Consider the following 15,640-nt stretch of genomic DNA (forward strand, 5'->3'; position numbering starts at 1 on the left):
TGTTCCGTTAAACTGTACATCGCTGGTTGTAGGGCGATTGTCATCCGTGTTGGACAACCAAGAACGTGCTGTGGGGGTAGGGACGGAGGGACACGTAGGGGCCCTGGGTCTTATGGAACGGTTTTGTACCATGTGGCTGAAAAATGGGCGAGTTACAAAACGTATCCTGTCCGCAATGGCGTCAGACAAATACGGACCGAACTTCGAAAACATGTTCCGTCATAACTGTACATCGCTGGTTGTAGGGCGATTGTCATCCGTGTTGGACAACCAAGAACGTGCTGTGGGGGTAGGGACGGAGGGACACGTAGGGGCCCTGGGTCTTACGGAACGGTTTTGTACCATGTGGCTGAAAAATGGGCGAGTTACAAAACGTATCCTGTCCGCAATGGCGTCAGACAAATACGGACCGAACTGCGAAAACATGTTCCGTCATAACTGTACATCGCTGGTTGTAGGGCGATTGTCATCCGTGTTGGACAACCAAGATTGTGCTGTGGGGGTAGGGACGGAGGGACACGTAGGGGCCCTGGGTCTTATGGAACGGTTTTGTACCATGTGGCTGAAAAATGGGCGAGTTACAAAACGTATCCTGTCCGCAATGGCGTCAGACAAATACGGACCGAACTGCGAAAACATGTTCCGTCATAACTGTACATCGCTGGTTGTAGGGCGATTGTCATCCGTGTTGGACAACCAAGAACGTGCTGTGGGGGTAGGGACGGAGGGACACGTAGGGGCCCTGGGTCTTACGGAACGGTTTTATACCATGTGGCTGAAAAATGGGCGAGTTACAAAACGTATCCTGTCCTCAATGGCGTCAGACAAATACGGACCGAACTGCGAAAACATGTTCCGTCATAACTGTACATCGCTGGTTGTAGGGCGATTGTCATCCGTGTTGGACAACCAAGAACGTGCTGTGGGGGTAGGGACGGAGGGACACGTAGGGGCCCTGGGTCTTACGGAACGGTTTTATACCATGTGGCTGAAAAATGGGCGAGTTACAAAACGTATCCTGTCCTCAATGGCGTCAGACAAATACGGACCGAACTGCGAAAACATGTTCCGTCATAACAGTACATCGCTGGTTGTAGGGCGATTGTCATCCGTGTTGGACAACCAAGAACGTGCTGTGGGGGTAGGGACGGAGGGACACGTAGGGGCCCTGGGTCTTACGGAACGGTTTTGTACCATGTGGCTGAAAAATGGGCGAGTTACAAAACGTATCCTGTCCGCAATGGCGGCAGACAAATACGGACCGAACTGCGAAAACATGTTCCGTCATAACTGTACATCGCTGGTTGTAGGGCGATTGTCATCCGTGTTGGACAACCAAGAACGTGCTGTGGGGGTAGGTACGGAGGGACACGTAGGGGCCCTGGGTCTTACGGAACGGTTTTATACCATGTGGCTGAAAAATGGGCGAGTTACAAAACGTATCCTGTCCTCAATGGCGTCAGACAAATACGGACCGAACTGCGAAAACATGTTCCGTCATAACAGTACATCGCTGGTTGTAGGGCGATTGTCATCCGTGTTGGACAACCAAGAACGTGCTGTGGGGGTAGGGACGGAGGGACACGTAGGGGCCCTGGGTCTTACGGAACGGTTTTGTACCATGTGGCTGAAAAATGGGCGAGTTACAAAACGTATCCTGTCCGCAATGGCGTCAGACAAATACGGACCGAACTGCGAAAACATGTTCCGTCATAACTGTACATCGCTGGTTGTAGGGCGATTGTCATCCGTGTTGGACAACCAAGAACGTGCTGTGGGGGTAGGGACGGAGGGACACGTAGGGGCCCTGGGTCTTACGGAACGGTTTTATACCATGTGGCTGAAAAATGGGCGAGTTACAAAACGTATCCTGTTTGCAATGGCGTCAGACAAATACGGACCGAACTTCGAAAACATGTTCCGTCATAACTGTACATCGCTGGTTGTAGGGCGATTGTCATCCGTGTTGGACAACCAAGAACGTGCTGTGGGGGTAGGGACGGAGGGACACGTAGGGGCCCTGGGTCTTATGGAACGGTTTTGTACCATGTGGCTGAAAAATGGGCGAGTTACAAAACGTATCCTGTCCGCAATGGCGTCAGACAAATACGGACCGAACTGCGAAAACATGTTCCGTCATAACTGTACATCGCTGGTTGTAGGGCGATTGTCATCCGTGTTGGACAACCAAGAACGTGCTGTGGGGGTAGGGACGGAGGGACACGTAGGGGCCCTGGGTCTTACGGAACGGTTTTGTACCATGTGGCTGAAAAATGGGCGAGTTACAAAACGTATCCTGTCCGCAATGGCGTCAGACAAATACGGACCGAACTGCGAAAACATGTTCCGTCATAACTGTACATCGCTGGTTGTAGGGCGATTGTCATCCGTGTTGGACAACCAAGAACGTGCTGTGGGGGTAGGGACGGAGGGACACGTAGGGGCCCTGGGTCTTACGGAACGGTTTTATACCATGTGGCTGAAAAATGGGCGAGTTACAAAACGTATCCTGTCCTCAATGGCGTCAGACAAATACGGACCGAACTGCGAAAACATGTTCCGTCATAACAGTACATCGCTGGTTGTAGGGCGATTGTCATCCGTGTTGGACAACCAAGAACGTGCTGTGGGGGTAGGGACGGAGGGACACGTAGGGGCCCTGGGTCTTACGGAACGGTTTTGTACCATGTGGCTGAAAAATGGGCGAGTTACAAAACGTATCCTGTCCGCAATGGCGTCAGACAAATACGGACCGAACTGCGAAAACATGTTCCGTCATAACTGTACATCGATGGTTGTAGGGCGATTGTCATCCGTGTTGGACAACCAAGAACGTGCTGTGGGGGTAGGGACGGAGGGACACGTAGGGGCCCTGGGTCTTACGGAACGGTTTTATACCATGTGGCTGAAAAATGGGCGAGTTACAAAACGTATCCTGTCCTCAATGGCGTCAGACAAATACGGACCGAACTGCGAAAACATGTTCCGTCATAACTGTACATCGCTGGTTGTAGGGCGATTGTCATCCGTGTTGGACAACCAAGAACGTGCTGTGGGGGTAGGGACGGAGGGACACGTAGGGGCCCTGGGTCTTACGGAACGGTTTTATACCATGTGGCTGAAAAATGGGCGAGTTACAAAACGTATCCTGTCCTCAATGGCGTCAGACAAATACGGACCGAACTGCGAAAACATGTTCCGTCATAACAGTACATCGCTGGTTGTAGGGCGATTGTCATCCGTGTTGGACAACCAAGAACGTGCTGTGGGGGTAGGGACGGAGGGACACGTAGGGGCCCTGGGTCTTACGGAACGGTTTTGTACCATGTGGCTGAAAAATGGGCGAGTTACAAAACGTATCCTGTCCGCAATGGCGTCAGACAAATACGGACCGAACTGCGAAAACATGTTCCGTCATAACTGTACATCGCTGGTTGTAGGGCGATTGTCATCCGTGTTGGACAACCAAGAACGTGCTGTGGGGGTAGGGACGGAGGGACACGTAGGGGCCCTGGGTCTTACGGAACGGTTTTATACCATGTGGCTGAAAAATGGGCGAGTTACAAAACGTATCCTGTCCTCAATGGCGTCAGACAAATACGGACCGAACTGCGAAAACATGTTCCGTCATAACAGTACATCGCTGGTTGTAGGGCGATTGTCATCCGTGTTGGACAACCAAGAACGTGCTGTGGGGGTAGGGACGGAGGGACACGTAGGGGCCCTGGGTCTTATGGAACGGTTTTGTACCATGTGGCTGAAAAATGGGCGAGTTACAAAACGTATCCTGTCCGCAATGGCGTCAGACAAATACGGACCGAACTTCGAAAACATGTTCCGTCATAACTGTACATCGCTGGTTGTAGGGCGATTGTCATCCGTGTTGGACAACCAAGAACGTGCTGTGGGGGTAGGGACGGAGGGACACGTAGGGGCCCTGGGTCTTACGGAACGGTTTTGTACCATGTGGCTGAAAAATGGGCGAGTTACAAAACGTATCCTGTCCGCAATGGCGTCAGACAAATACGGACCGAACTGCGAAAACATGTTCCGTCATAACTGTACATCGCTGGTTGTAGGGCGATTGTCATCCGTGTTGGACAACCAAGATTGTGCTGTGGGGGTAGGGACGGAGGGACACGTAGGGGCCCTGGGTCTTATGGAACGGTTTTGTACCATGTGGCTGAAAAATGGGCGAGTTACAAAACGTATCCTGTCCGCAATGGCGTCAGACAAATACGGACCGAACTGCGAAAACATGTTCCGTCATAACTGTACATCGCTGGTTGTAGGGCGATTGTCATCCGTGTTGGACAACCAAGAACGTGCTGTGGGGGTAGGGACGGAGGGACACGTAGGGGCCCTGGGTCTTACGGAACGGTTTTATACCATGTGGCTGAAAAATGGGCGAGTTACAAAACGTATCCTGTCCTCAATGGCGTCAGACAAATACGGACCGAACTGCGAAAACATGTTCCGTCATAACTGTACATCGCTGGTTGTAGGGCGATTGTCATCCGTGTTGGACAACCAAGAACGTGCTGTGGGGGTAGGGACGGAGGGACACGTAGGGGCCCTGGGTCTTACGGAACGGTTTTATACCATGTGGCTGAAAAATGGGCGAGTTACAAAACGTATCCTGTTTGCAATGGCGTCAGACAAATACGGACCGAACTGCGAAAACATGTTCCGTCATAACAGTACATCGCTGGTTGTAGGGCGATTGTCATCCGTGTTGGACAACCAAGAACGTGCTGTGGGGGTAGGGACGGAGGGACACGTAGGGGCCCTGGGTCTTACGGAACGGTTTTGTACCATGTGGCTGAAAAATGGGCGAGTTACAAAACGTATCCTGTCCGCAATGGCGGCAGACAAATACGGACCGAACTGCGAAAACATGTTCCGTCATAACTGTACATCGCTGGTTGTAGGGCGATTGTCATCCGTGTTGGACAACCAAGAACGTGCTGTGGGGGTAGGTACGGAGGGACACGTAGGGGCCCTGGGTCTTACGGAACGGTTTTATACCATGTGGCTGAAAAATGGGCGAGTTACAAAACGTATCCTGTCCTCAATGGCGTCAGACAAATACGGACCGAACTGCGAAAACATGTTCCGTCATAACAGTACATCGCTGGTTGTAGGGCGATTGTCATCCGTGTTGGACAACCAAGAACGTGCTGTGGGGGTAGGGACGGAGGGACACGTAGGGGCCCTGGGTCTTACGGAACGGTTTTGTACCATGTGGCTGAAAAATGGGCGAGTTACAAAACGTATCCTGTCCGCAATGGCGTCAGACAAATACGGACCGAACTGCGAAAACATGTTCCGTCATAACTGTACATCGCTGGTTGTAGGGCGATTGTCATCCGTGTTGGACAACCAAGAACGTGCTGTGGGGGTAGGGACGGAGGGACACGTAGGGGCCCTGGGTCTTACGGAACGGTTTTATACCATGTGGCTGAAAAATGGGCGAGTTACAAAACGTATCCTGTTTGCAATGGCGTCAGACAAATACGGACCGAACTTCGAAAACATGTTCCGTCATAACTGTACATCGCTGGTTGTAGGGCGATTGTCATCCGTGTTGGACAACCAAGAACGTGCTGTGGGGGTAGGGACGGAGGGACACGTAGGGGCCCTGGGTCTTATGGAACGGTTTTGTACCATGTGGCTGAAAAATGGGCGAGTTACAAAACGTATCCTGTCCGCAATGGCGTCAGACAAATACGGACCGAACTGCGAAAACATGTTCCGTCATAACTGTACATCGCTGGTTGTAGGGCGATTGTCATCCGTGTTGGACAACCAAGAACGTGCTGTGGGGGTAGGGACGGAGGGACACGTAGGGGCCCTGGGTCTTACGGAACGGTTTTGTACCATGTGGCTGAAAAATGGGCGAGTTACAAAACGTATCCTGTCCGCAATGGCGTCAGACAAATACGGACCGAACTGCGAAAACATGTTCCGTCATAACTGTACATCGCTGGTTGTAGGGCGATTGTCATCCGTGTTGGACAACCAAGAACGTGCTGTGGGGGTAGGGACGGAGGGACACGTAGGGGCCCTGGGTCTTACGGAACGGTTTTATACCATGTGGCTGAAAAATGGGCGAGTTACAAAACGTATCCTGTCCTCAATGGCGTCAGACAAATACGGACCGAACTGCGAAAACATGTTCCGTCATAACAGTACATCGCTGGTTGTAGGGCGATTGTCATCCGTGTTGGACAACCAAGAACGTGCTGTGGGGGTAGGGACGGAGGGACACGTAGGGGCCCTGGGTCTTACGGAACGGTTTTGTACCTTGTGGCTGAAAAATGGGCGAGTTACAAAACGTATCCTGTCCGCAATGGCGTCAGACAAATACGGACCGAACTGCGAAAACATGTTCCGTCATAACTGTACATCGATGGTTGTAGGGCGATTGTCATCCGTGTTGGACAACCAAGAACGTGCTGTGGGGGTAGGGACGGAGGGACACGTAGGGGCCCTGGGTCTTACGGAACGGTTTTATACCATGTGGCTGAAAAATGGGCGAGTTACAAAACGTATCCTGTCCTCAATGGCGTCAGACAAATACGGACCGAACTGCGAAAACATGTTCCGTCATAACTGTACATCGCTGGTTGTAGGGCGATTGTCATCCGTGTTGGACAACCAAGAACGTGCTGTGGGGGTAGGGACAGAGGGACACGTAGGGGCCCTGGGTCTTACGGAACGGTTTTATACCATGTGGCTGAACAATGGGCGAGTTACAAAACGTATCCTGTCCTCAATGGCGTCAGACAAATACGGACCGAACTGCGAAAACATGTTCCGTCATAACAGTACATCGCTGGTTGTAGGGCGATTGTCATCCGTGTTGGACAACCAAGAACGTGCTGTGGGGGTAGGGACGGAGGGACACGTAGGGGCCCTGGGTCTTACGGAACGGTTTTGTACCATGTGGCTGAAAAATGGGCGAGTTACAAAACGTATCCTGTCCGCAATGGCGTCAGACAAATACGGACCGAACTGCGAAAACATGTTCCGTCATAACTGTACATCGCTGGTTGTAGGGCGATTGTCATCCGTGTTGGACAACCAAGAACGTGCTGTGGGGGTAGGGACGGAGGGACACGTAGGGGCCCTGGGTCTTACGGAACGGTTTTATACCATGTGGCTGAAAAATGGGCGAGTTACAAAACGTATCCTGTCCTCAATGGCGTCAGACAAATACGGACCGAACTGCGAAAACATGTTCCGTCATAACAGTACATCGCTGGTTGTAGGGCGATTGTCATCCGTGTTGGACAACCAAGAACGTGCTGTGGGGGTAGGGACAGAGGGACACGTAGGGGCCCTGGGTCTTACGGAACGGTTTTGTACCATGTGGCTGAAAAATGGGCGAGTTACAAAACGTATCCTGTCCGCAATGGCGTCAGACAAATACGGACCGAACTGCGAAAACATGTTCCGTCATAACTGTACATCGCTGGTTGTAGGGCGATTGTCATCCGTGTTGGACAACCAAGAACGTGCTGTGGGGGTAGGGACGGAGGGACACGTAGGGGCCCTGGGTCTTACGGAACGGTTTTATACCATGTGGCTGAAAAATGGGCGAGTTACAAAACGTATCCTGTCCTCAATGGCGTCAGACAAATACGGACCGAACTGCGAAAACATGTTCCGTCATAGCAGTACATCGCTGGTTGTAGGGCGATTGTCATCCGTGTTGGACAACCAAGAACGTGCTGTGGGGGTAGGGACGGAGGGACACGTAGGGGCCCTGGGTCTTACGGAACGGTTTTGTACCATGTGGCTGAAAAATGGGCGAGTTACAAAACGTATCCTGTCCGCAATGGCGTCAGACAAATACGGACCGAACTGCGAAAACATGTTCCGTCATAACTGTACATCGATGGTTGTAGGGCGATTGTCATCCGTGTTGGACAACCAAGAACGTGCTGTGGGGGTAGGGACGGAGGGACACGTAGGGGCCCTGGGTCTTACGGAACGGTTTTATACCATGTGGCTGAAAAATGGGCGAGTTACAAAACGTATCCTGTCCTCAATGGCGTCAGACAAATACGGACCGAACTGCGAAAACATGTTCCGTCATAACTGTACATCGCTGGTTGTAGGGCGATTGTCATCCGTGTTGGACAACCAAGAACGTGCTGTGGGGGTAGGGACGGAGGGACACGTAGGGGCCCTGGGTCTTACGGAACGGTTTTATACCATGTGGCTGAACAATGGGCGAGTTACAAAACGTATCCTGTCCTCAATGGCGTCAGACAAATACGGACCGAACTGCGAAAACATGTTCCGTCATAACAGTACATCGCTGGTTGTAGGGCGATTGTCATCCGTGTTGGACAACCAAGAACGTGCTGTGGGGGTAGGGACGGAGGGACACGTAGGGGCCCTGGGTCTTACGGAACGGTTTTGTACCATGTGGCTGAAAAATGGGCGAGTTACAAAACGTATCCTGTCCGCAATGGCGTCAGACAAATACGGACCGAACTGCGAAAACATGTTCCGTCATAACTGTACATCGCTGGTTGTAGGGCGATTGTCATCCGTGTTGGACAACCAAGAACGTGCTGTGGGGGTAGGGACGGAGGGACACGTAGGGGCCCTGGGTCTTACGGAACGGTTTTATACCATGTGGCTGAAAAATGGGCGAGTTACAAAACGTATCCTGTCCTCAATGGCGTCAGACAAATACGGACCGAACTGCGAAAACATGTTCCGTCATAACAGTACATCGCTGGTTGTAGGGCGATTGTCATCCGTGTTGGACAACCAAGAACGTGCTGTGGGGGTAGGGACGGAGGGACACGTAGGGGCCCTGGGTCTTACGGAACGGTTTTGTACCATGTGGCTGAAAAATGGGCGAGTTACAAAACGTATCCTGTCCGCAATGGCGTCAGACAAATACGGACCGAACTGCGAAAACATGTTCCGTCATAACTGTACATCGCTGGTTGTAGGGCGATTGTCATCCGTGTTGGACAACCAAGAACGTGCTGTGGGGGTAGGGACGGAGGGACACGTAGGGGCCCTGGGTCTTACGGAACGGTTTTATACCATGTGGCTGAAAAATGGGCGAGTTACAAAACGTATCCTGTTTGCAATGGCGTCAGACAAATACGGACCGAACTTCGAAAACATGTTCCGTCATAACTGTACATCGCTGGTTGTAGGGCGATTGTCATCCGTGTTGGACAACCAAGAACGTGCTGTGGGGGTAGGGACGGAGGGACACGTAGGGGCCCTGGGTCTTATGGAACGGTTTTGTACCATGTGGCTGAAAAATGGGCGAGTTACAAAACGTATCCTGTCCGCAATGGTGTCAGACAAATACGGACCGAACTTCGAAAACATGTTCCGTCATAACTGTACATCGCTGGTTGTAGGGCGATTGTCATCCGTGTTGGACAACCAAGAACGTGCTGTGGGGGTAGGGACGGAGGGACACGTAGGGGCCCTGGGTCTTACGGAACGGTTTTGTACCATGTGGCTGAAAAATGGGCGAGTTACAAAACGTATCCTGTCCGCAATGGCGTCAGACAAATACGGACCGAACTGCGAAAACATGTTCCGTCATAACTGTACATCGCTGGTTGTAGGGCGATTGTCATCCGTGTTGGACAACCAAGAACGTGCTGTGGGGGTAGGGACGGAGGGACACGTAGGGGCCCTGGGTCTTACGGAACGGTTTTATACCATGTGGCTGAAAAATGGGCGAGTTACAAAACGTATCCTGTCCTCAATGGCGTCAGACAAATACGGACCGAACTGCGAAAACATGTTCCGTCATAACAGTACATCGCTGGTTGTAGGGCGATTGTCATCCGTGTTGGACAACCAAGAACGTGCTGTGGGGGTAGGGACGGAGGGACACGTAGGGGCCCTGGGTCTTACGGAACGGTTTTGTACCATGTGGCTGAAAAATGGGCGAGTTACAAAACGTATCCTGTCCGCAATGGCGTCAGACAAATACGGACCGAACTGCGAAAACATGTTCCGTCATAACTGTACATCGCTGGTTGTAGGGCGATTGTCATCCGTGTTGGACAACCAAGAACGTGCTGTGGGGGTAGGGACGGAGGGACACGTAGGGGCCCTGGGTCTTACGGAACGGTTTTATACCATGTGGCTGAAAAATGGGCGAGTTACAAAACGTATCCTGTTTGCAATGGCGTCAGACAAATACGGACCGAACTTCGAAAACATGTTCCGTCATAACTGTACATCGCTGGTTGTAGGGCGATTGTCATCCGTGTTGGACAACCAAGAACGTGCTGTGGGGGTAGGGACGGAGGGACACGTAGGGGCCCTGGGTCTTACGGAACGGTTTTGTACCATGTGGCTGAAAAATGGGCGAGTTACAAAACGTATCCTGTCCGCAATGGCGTCAGACAAATACGGACCGAACTGCGAAAACATGTTCCGTCATAACTGTACATCGCTGGTTGTAGGGCGATTGTCATCCGTGTTGGACAACCGAGAACGTGCTGTGGGGGTAGGGACGGAGGGACACGTAGGGGCCCTGGGTCTTACGGAACGGTTTTATACCATGTGGCTGAAAAATGGGCGAGTTACAAAACGTATCCTGTTTGCAATGGCGTCAGACAAATACGGACCGAACTTCGAAAACATGTTCCGTCATAACTGTACATCGCTGGTTGTAGGGCGATTGTCATCCGTGTTGGACAACCAAGAACGTGCTGTGGGGGTAGGGACGGAGGGACACGTAGGGGCCCTGGGTCTTACGGAACGGTTTTATACCATGTGGCTGAAAAATGGGCGAGTTACAAAACGTATCCTGTCCGCAATGGCGTCAGACAAATACGGACCGAACTGCGAAAACATGTTCCGTCATAACTGTACATCGCTGGTTGTAGGGCGATTGTCATCCGTGTTGGACAACCAAGAATGTGCTGTGGGGGTAGGGACGGAGGGACACGTAGGGGCCCTGGGTCTTACGGAACGGTTTTATACCATGTGGCTGAAAAATGGGCGAGTTACAAAACGTATCCTGTCCTCAATGGCGTCAGACAAATACGGACCGAACTGCGAAAACATGTTCCGTCATAACTGTACATCGCTGGTTGTAGGGCGATTGTCATCCGTGTTGGACAACCAAGAACGTGCTGTGGGGGTAGGGACGGAGGGACACGTAGGGGCCCTGGGTCTTACGGAACGGTTTTATACCATGTGGCTGAAAAATGGGCGAGTTACAAAACGTATCCTGTCCTCAATGGCGTCAGACAAATACGGACCGAACTGCGAAAACATGTTCCGTCATAACAGTACATCGCTGGTTGTAGGGCGATTGTCATCCGTGTTGGACAACCAAGAACGTGCTGTGGGGGTAGGGACGGAGGGACACGTAGTGGCCCTGGGTCTTGTGGAACGGTTTTGTACCATGTGGCTGAAAAATGGGCGAGTTACAAAACGTATCCTGTCCGCAATGGCGTCAGACAAATACGGACCGAACTTCGAAAACATGTTCCGTCATAACTGTACATCGCTGGTTGTAGGGCGATTGTCATCCGTGTTGGACAACCAAGAACGTGCTGTGGGGGTAGGGACGGAGGGACACGTAGGGGCCCTGGGTCTTACGGAACGGTTTTGTACCATGTGGCTGAAAAATGGGCGAGTTACAAAACGTATCCTGTCCGCAATGGCGTCAGACAAATACGGACCGAACTGCGAAAACATGTTCCGTCATAACTGTACATCGCTGGTTGTAGGGCGATTGTCATCCGTGTTGGACAACCAAGAATGTGCTGTGGGGGTAGGGACGGAGGGACACGTAGGGGCCCTGGGTCTTACGGAACGGTTTTATACCATGTGGCTGAAAAATGGGCGAGTTACAAAACGTATCCTGTCCTCAATGGCGTCAGACAAATACGGACCGAACTGCGAAAACATGTTCCGTCATAACTGTACATCGCTGGTTGTAGGGCGATTGTCATCCGTGTTGGACAACCAAGAACGTGCTGTGGGGGTAGGGACGGAGGGACACGTAGGGGCCCTGGGTCTTACGGAACGGTTTTATACCATGTGGCTGAAAAATGGGCGAGTTACAAAACGTATCCTGTCCTCAATGGCGTCAGACAAATACGGACCGAACTGCGAAAACATGTTCCGTCATAACAGTACATCGCTGGTTGTAGGGCGATTGTCATCCGTGTTGGACAACCAAGAACGTGCTGTGGGGGTAGGGACGGAGGGACACGTAGGGGCCCTGGGTCTTACGGAACGGTTTTGTACCATGTGGCTGAAAAATGGGCGAGTTACAAAACGTATCCTGTCCGCAATGGCGTCAGACAAATACGGACCGAACTGCGAAAACATGTTCCGTCATAACTGTACATCGCTGGTTGTAGGGCGATTGTCATCCGTGTTGGACAACCAAGAACGTGCTGTGGGGGTAGGGACGGAGGGACACGTAGGGGCCCTGGGTCTTACGGAACGGTTTTATACCATGTGGCTGAAAAATGGGCGAGTTACAAAACGTATCCTGTCCTCAATGGCGTCAGACAAATACGGACCGAACTGCGAAAACATGTTCCGTCATAACAGTACATCGCTGGTTGTAGGGCGATTGTCATCCGTGTTGGACAACCAAGAACGTGCTGTGGGGGTAGGGACGGAGGGACACGTAGGGGCCCTGGGTCTTACGGAACGGTTTGGTAACATGTGGCTGAAAAATGGGCGAGTTACAAAACGTATCCTGTCCGCAATGGCGTCAGACAAATACGGACCGAACTGCGAAAACATGTTCCGTCATAACTGTACATCGCTGGTTGTAGGGCGATTGTCATCCGTGTTGGACAACCAAGAACGTGCTGTGGGGGTAGGGACGGAGGGACACGTAGGGGCCCTGGGTCTTACGGAACGGTTTTATACCATGTGGCTGAAAAATGGGCGAGTTACAAAACGTATCCTGTCCTCAATGGCGTCAGACAAATACGGACCGAACTGCGAAAACATGTTCCGTCATAACAGTACATCGCTGGTTGTAGGGCGATTGTCATCCGTGTTGGACAACCAAGAACGTGCTGTGGGGGTAGGGACGGAGGGACACGTAGGGGCCCTGGGTCTTACGGAACGGTTTTGTACCATGTGGCTGAAAAATGGGCGAGTTACAAAACGTATCCTGTCCGCAATGGCGTCAGACAAATACGGACCGAACTTCGATAACATGTTCCGTCATAACTGTACATCGCTGGTTGTAGGGCGATTGTCATCCGTGTTGGACAACCAAGAACGTGCTGTGGGGGTAGGGACGGAGGGACACGTAGGGGCCCTGGGTCTTACGGAACGGTTTTATACCATGTGGCTGAAAAATGGGCGAGTTACAAAACGTATCCTGTCCGCAATGGCGTCAGACAAATACGGACCGAACTTCGAAAACATGTTCCGTCATAACTGTACATCGCTGGTTGTAGGGCGATTGTCATCCGTGTTGGACAACCAAGAACGTGCTGTGGGGGTAGGGACGGAGGGACACGTAGGGGCCCTGGGTCTTATGGAACGGTTTTGTACCATGTGGCTGAAAAATGGGCGAGTTACAAAACGTATCCTGTCCGCAATGGCGTCAGACAAATACGGACCGAACTGCGAAAACATGTTCCGTCATAACTGTACATCGCTGGTTGTAGGGCGATTGTCATCCGTGTTGGACAACCAAGAACGTGCTGTGGGGGTAGGGACGGAGGGACACGTAGGGGCCCTGGGTCTTACGGAACGGTTTTGTACCATGTGGCTGAAAAATGGGCGAGTTACAAAGCGTATCCTGTCCGCAATGGCGTCAGACAAATACGGACCGAACTGCGAAAACATGTTCCGTCATAACTGTACATCGCTGGTTGTAGGGCGATTGTCATCCGTGTTGGACAACCAAGAACGTGCTGTGGGGGTAGGGACGGAGGGACACGTAGGGGCCCTGGGTCTTACGGAACGGTTTTATACCATGTGGCTGAAAAATGGGCGAGTTACAAAACGTATCCTGTTTGCAATGGCGTCAGACAAATACGGACCGAACTTCGAAAACATGTTCCGTCATAACTGTACATCGCTGGTTGTAGGGCGATTGTCATCCGTGTTGGACAACCAAGAACGTGCTGTGGAGGTAGGGACGGAGGGACACGTAGGGGCCCTGGGTCTTATGGAACGGTTTTGTACCATGTGGCTGAAAAATGGGCGAGTTACAAAACGTATCCTGTCCGCAATGGCGTCAGACAAATACGGACCGAACTGCAAAAACATGTTCCGTCATAACTGTACATCGCTGGTTGTAGGGCGATTGTCATCCGTGTTGGACAACCAAGAACGTGCTGTGGGGGTAGGGACGGAGGGACACGTAGGGGCCCTGGGTCTTATGGAACGGTTTTGTACCATGTGGCTGAAAAATGGGCGAGTTACAAAACGTATCCTGTCCGCAATGGCGTCAGACAAATACGGACCGAACTGCGAAAACATGTTCCGTCATAACTGTACATCGCTGGTTGTAGGGCGATTGTCATCCGTGTTGGACAACCAAGAACGTGCTGTGGGGGTAGGGACGGAGGGACACGTAGGGGCCCTGGGTCTTACGGAACGGTTTTGTACCATGTGGCTGAAAAATGGGCGAGTTACAAAACGAATCCTGTCCGCAATGGCGTCAGACAAATACGGACCGAACTTCGGAAACATGTTCCGTCATAACTGTACATCGCTGGTTGTAGGGCGATTGTCATCCGTGTTGGACAACCAAGAACGTGCTGTGGGGGTAGGAACGGAGGGACACGTAGGGGCCCTGGGTCTTACGGAACGGTTTTATACCATGTGGCTGAAAAATGGGCGAGTTACAAAACGTATCCTGTTTGCAATGGCGTCAGACAAATACGGACCGAACTTCGAAAACATGTTCCGTCATAACTGTACATCGCTGGTTGTAGGGCGATTGTCATCCGTGTTGGACAACCAAGAACGTGCTGTGGGTGTAGGGACGGAGGGACACGTAGGGGCCCTGGGTCTTATGGAACGGTTTTGTACCATGTGGCTGAAAAATGGGCGAGTTACAAAACGTATCCTGTCCGCAATGGCGTCAGACAAATACGGACCGAACTGCGAAAACATGTTCCGTCATAACTGTACATCGCTTTTTGTAGGGCGATTGTCATCCGTGTTGGACAACCAAGAACGTGCTGTGGGGGTAGGGACGGAGGGACACGTAGGGGCCCTGGGTCTTACGGAACGGTTTTATACCATGTGGCTGAAAAATGGGCGAGTTACAAAACGTATCCTGTCCGCAGTGGCGTCAGACAAATACGGACCGAACTTCGAAAACATGTTCCGTCATAACTGTACATCGCTGGTTGTAGGGCGATTGTCATCCGTGTTGGACAACCAAGAACGTGCTGTGGGGGTAGGGACGGAGGGACACGTAGGGGCCCTGGGTCTTATGGAACGGTTTTGTACCATGTGGCTGAAAAATGGGCGAGTTACAAAACGTATCCTGTCCGCAATGGCGTCAGGCAAATACGGACCGAACTGCGAAAACATGTTCCGTCATAACTGTACATCGCTGGTTGTAGGGCGATTGTCATCCGTGTTGGACAACCAAGAACGTGCTGTGGGGGTAGGGACGGAGGGA

The 15,640-nt window shown here is 51.9% G+C and overlaps 1 protein-coding gene across 1 annotated transcript in view; it reads left to right on the forward strand.

The window, feature by feature from the left end:
• The window catches only part of LOC126295469 (pleckstrin homology domain-containing family G member 5), a 1,663,439-nt gene that overhangs the window by 1,076,743 nt on the left and 571,056 nt on the right, over positions 1-15,640 (forward strand). The window lies entirely within an intron of this gene.

This window comes from Schistocerca gregaria, chromosome 11, assembly GCF_023897955.1.
Source record: "Schistocerca gregaria isolate iqSchGreg1 chromosome 11, iqSchGreg1.2, whole genome shotgun sequence".
Lineage (NCBI taxonomy): Eukaryota > Metazoa > Arthropoda > Insecta > Orthoptera > Acrididae > Schistocerca > Schistocerca gregaria.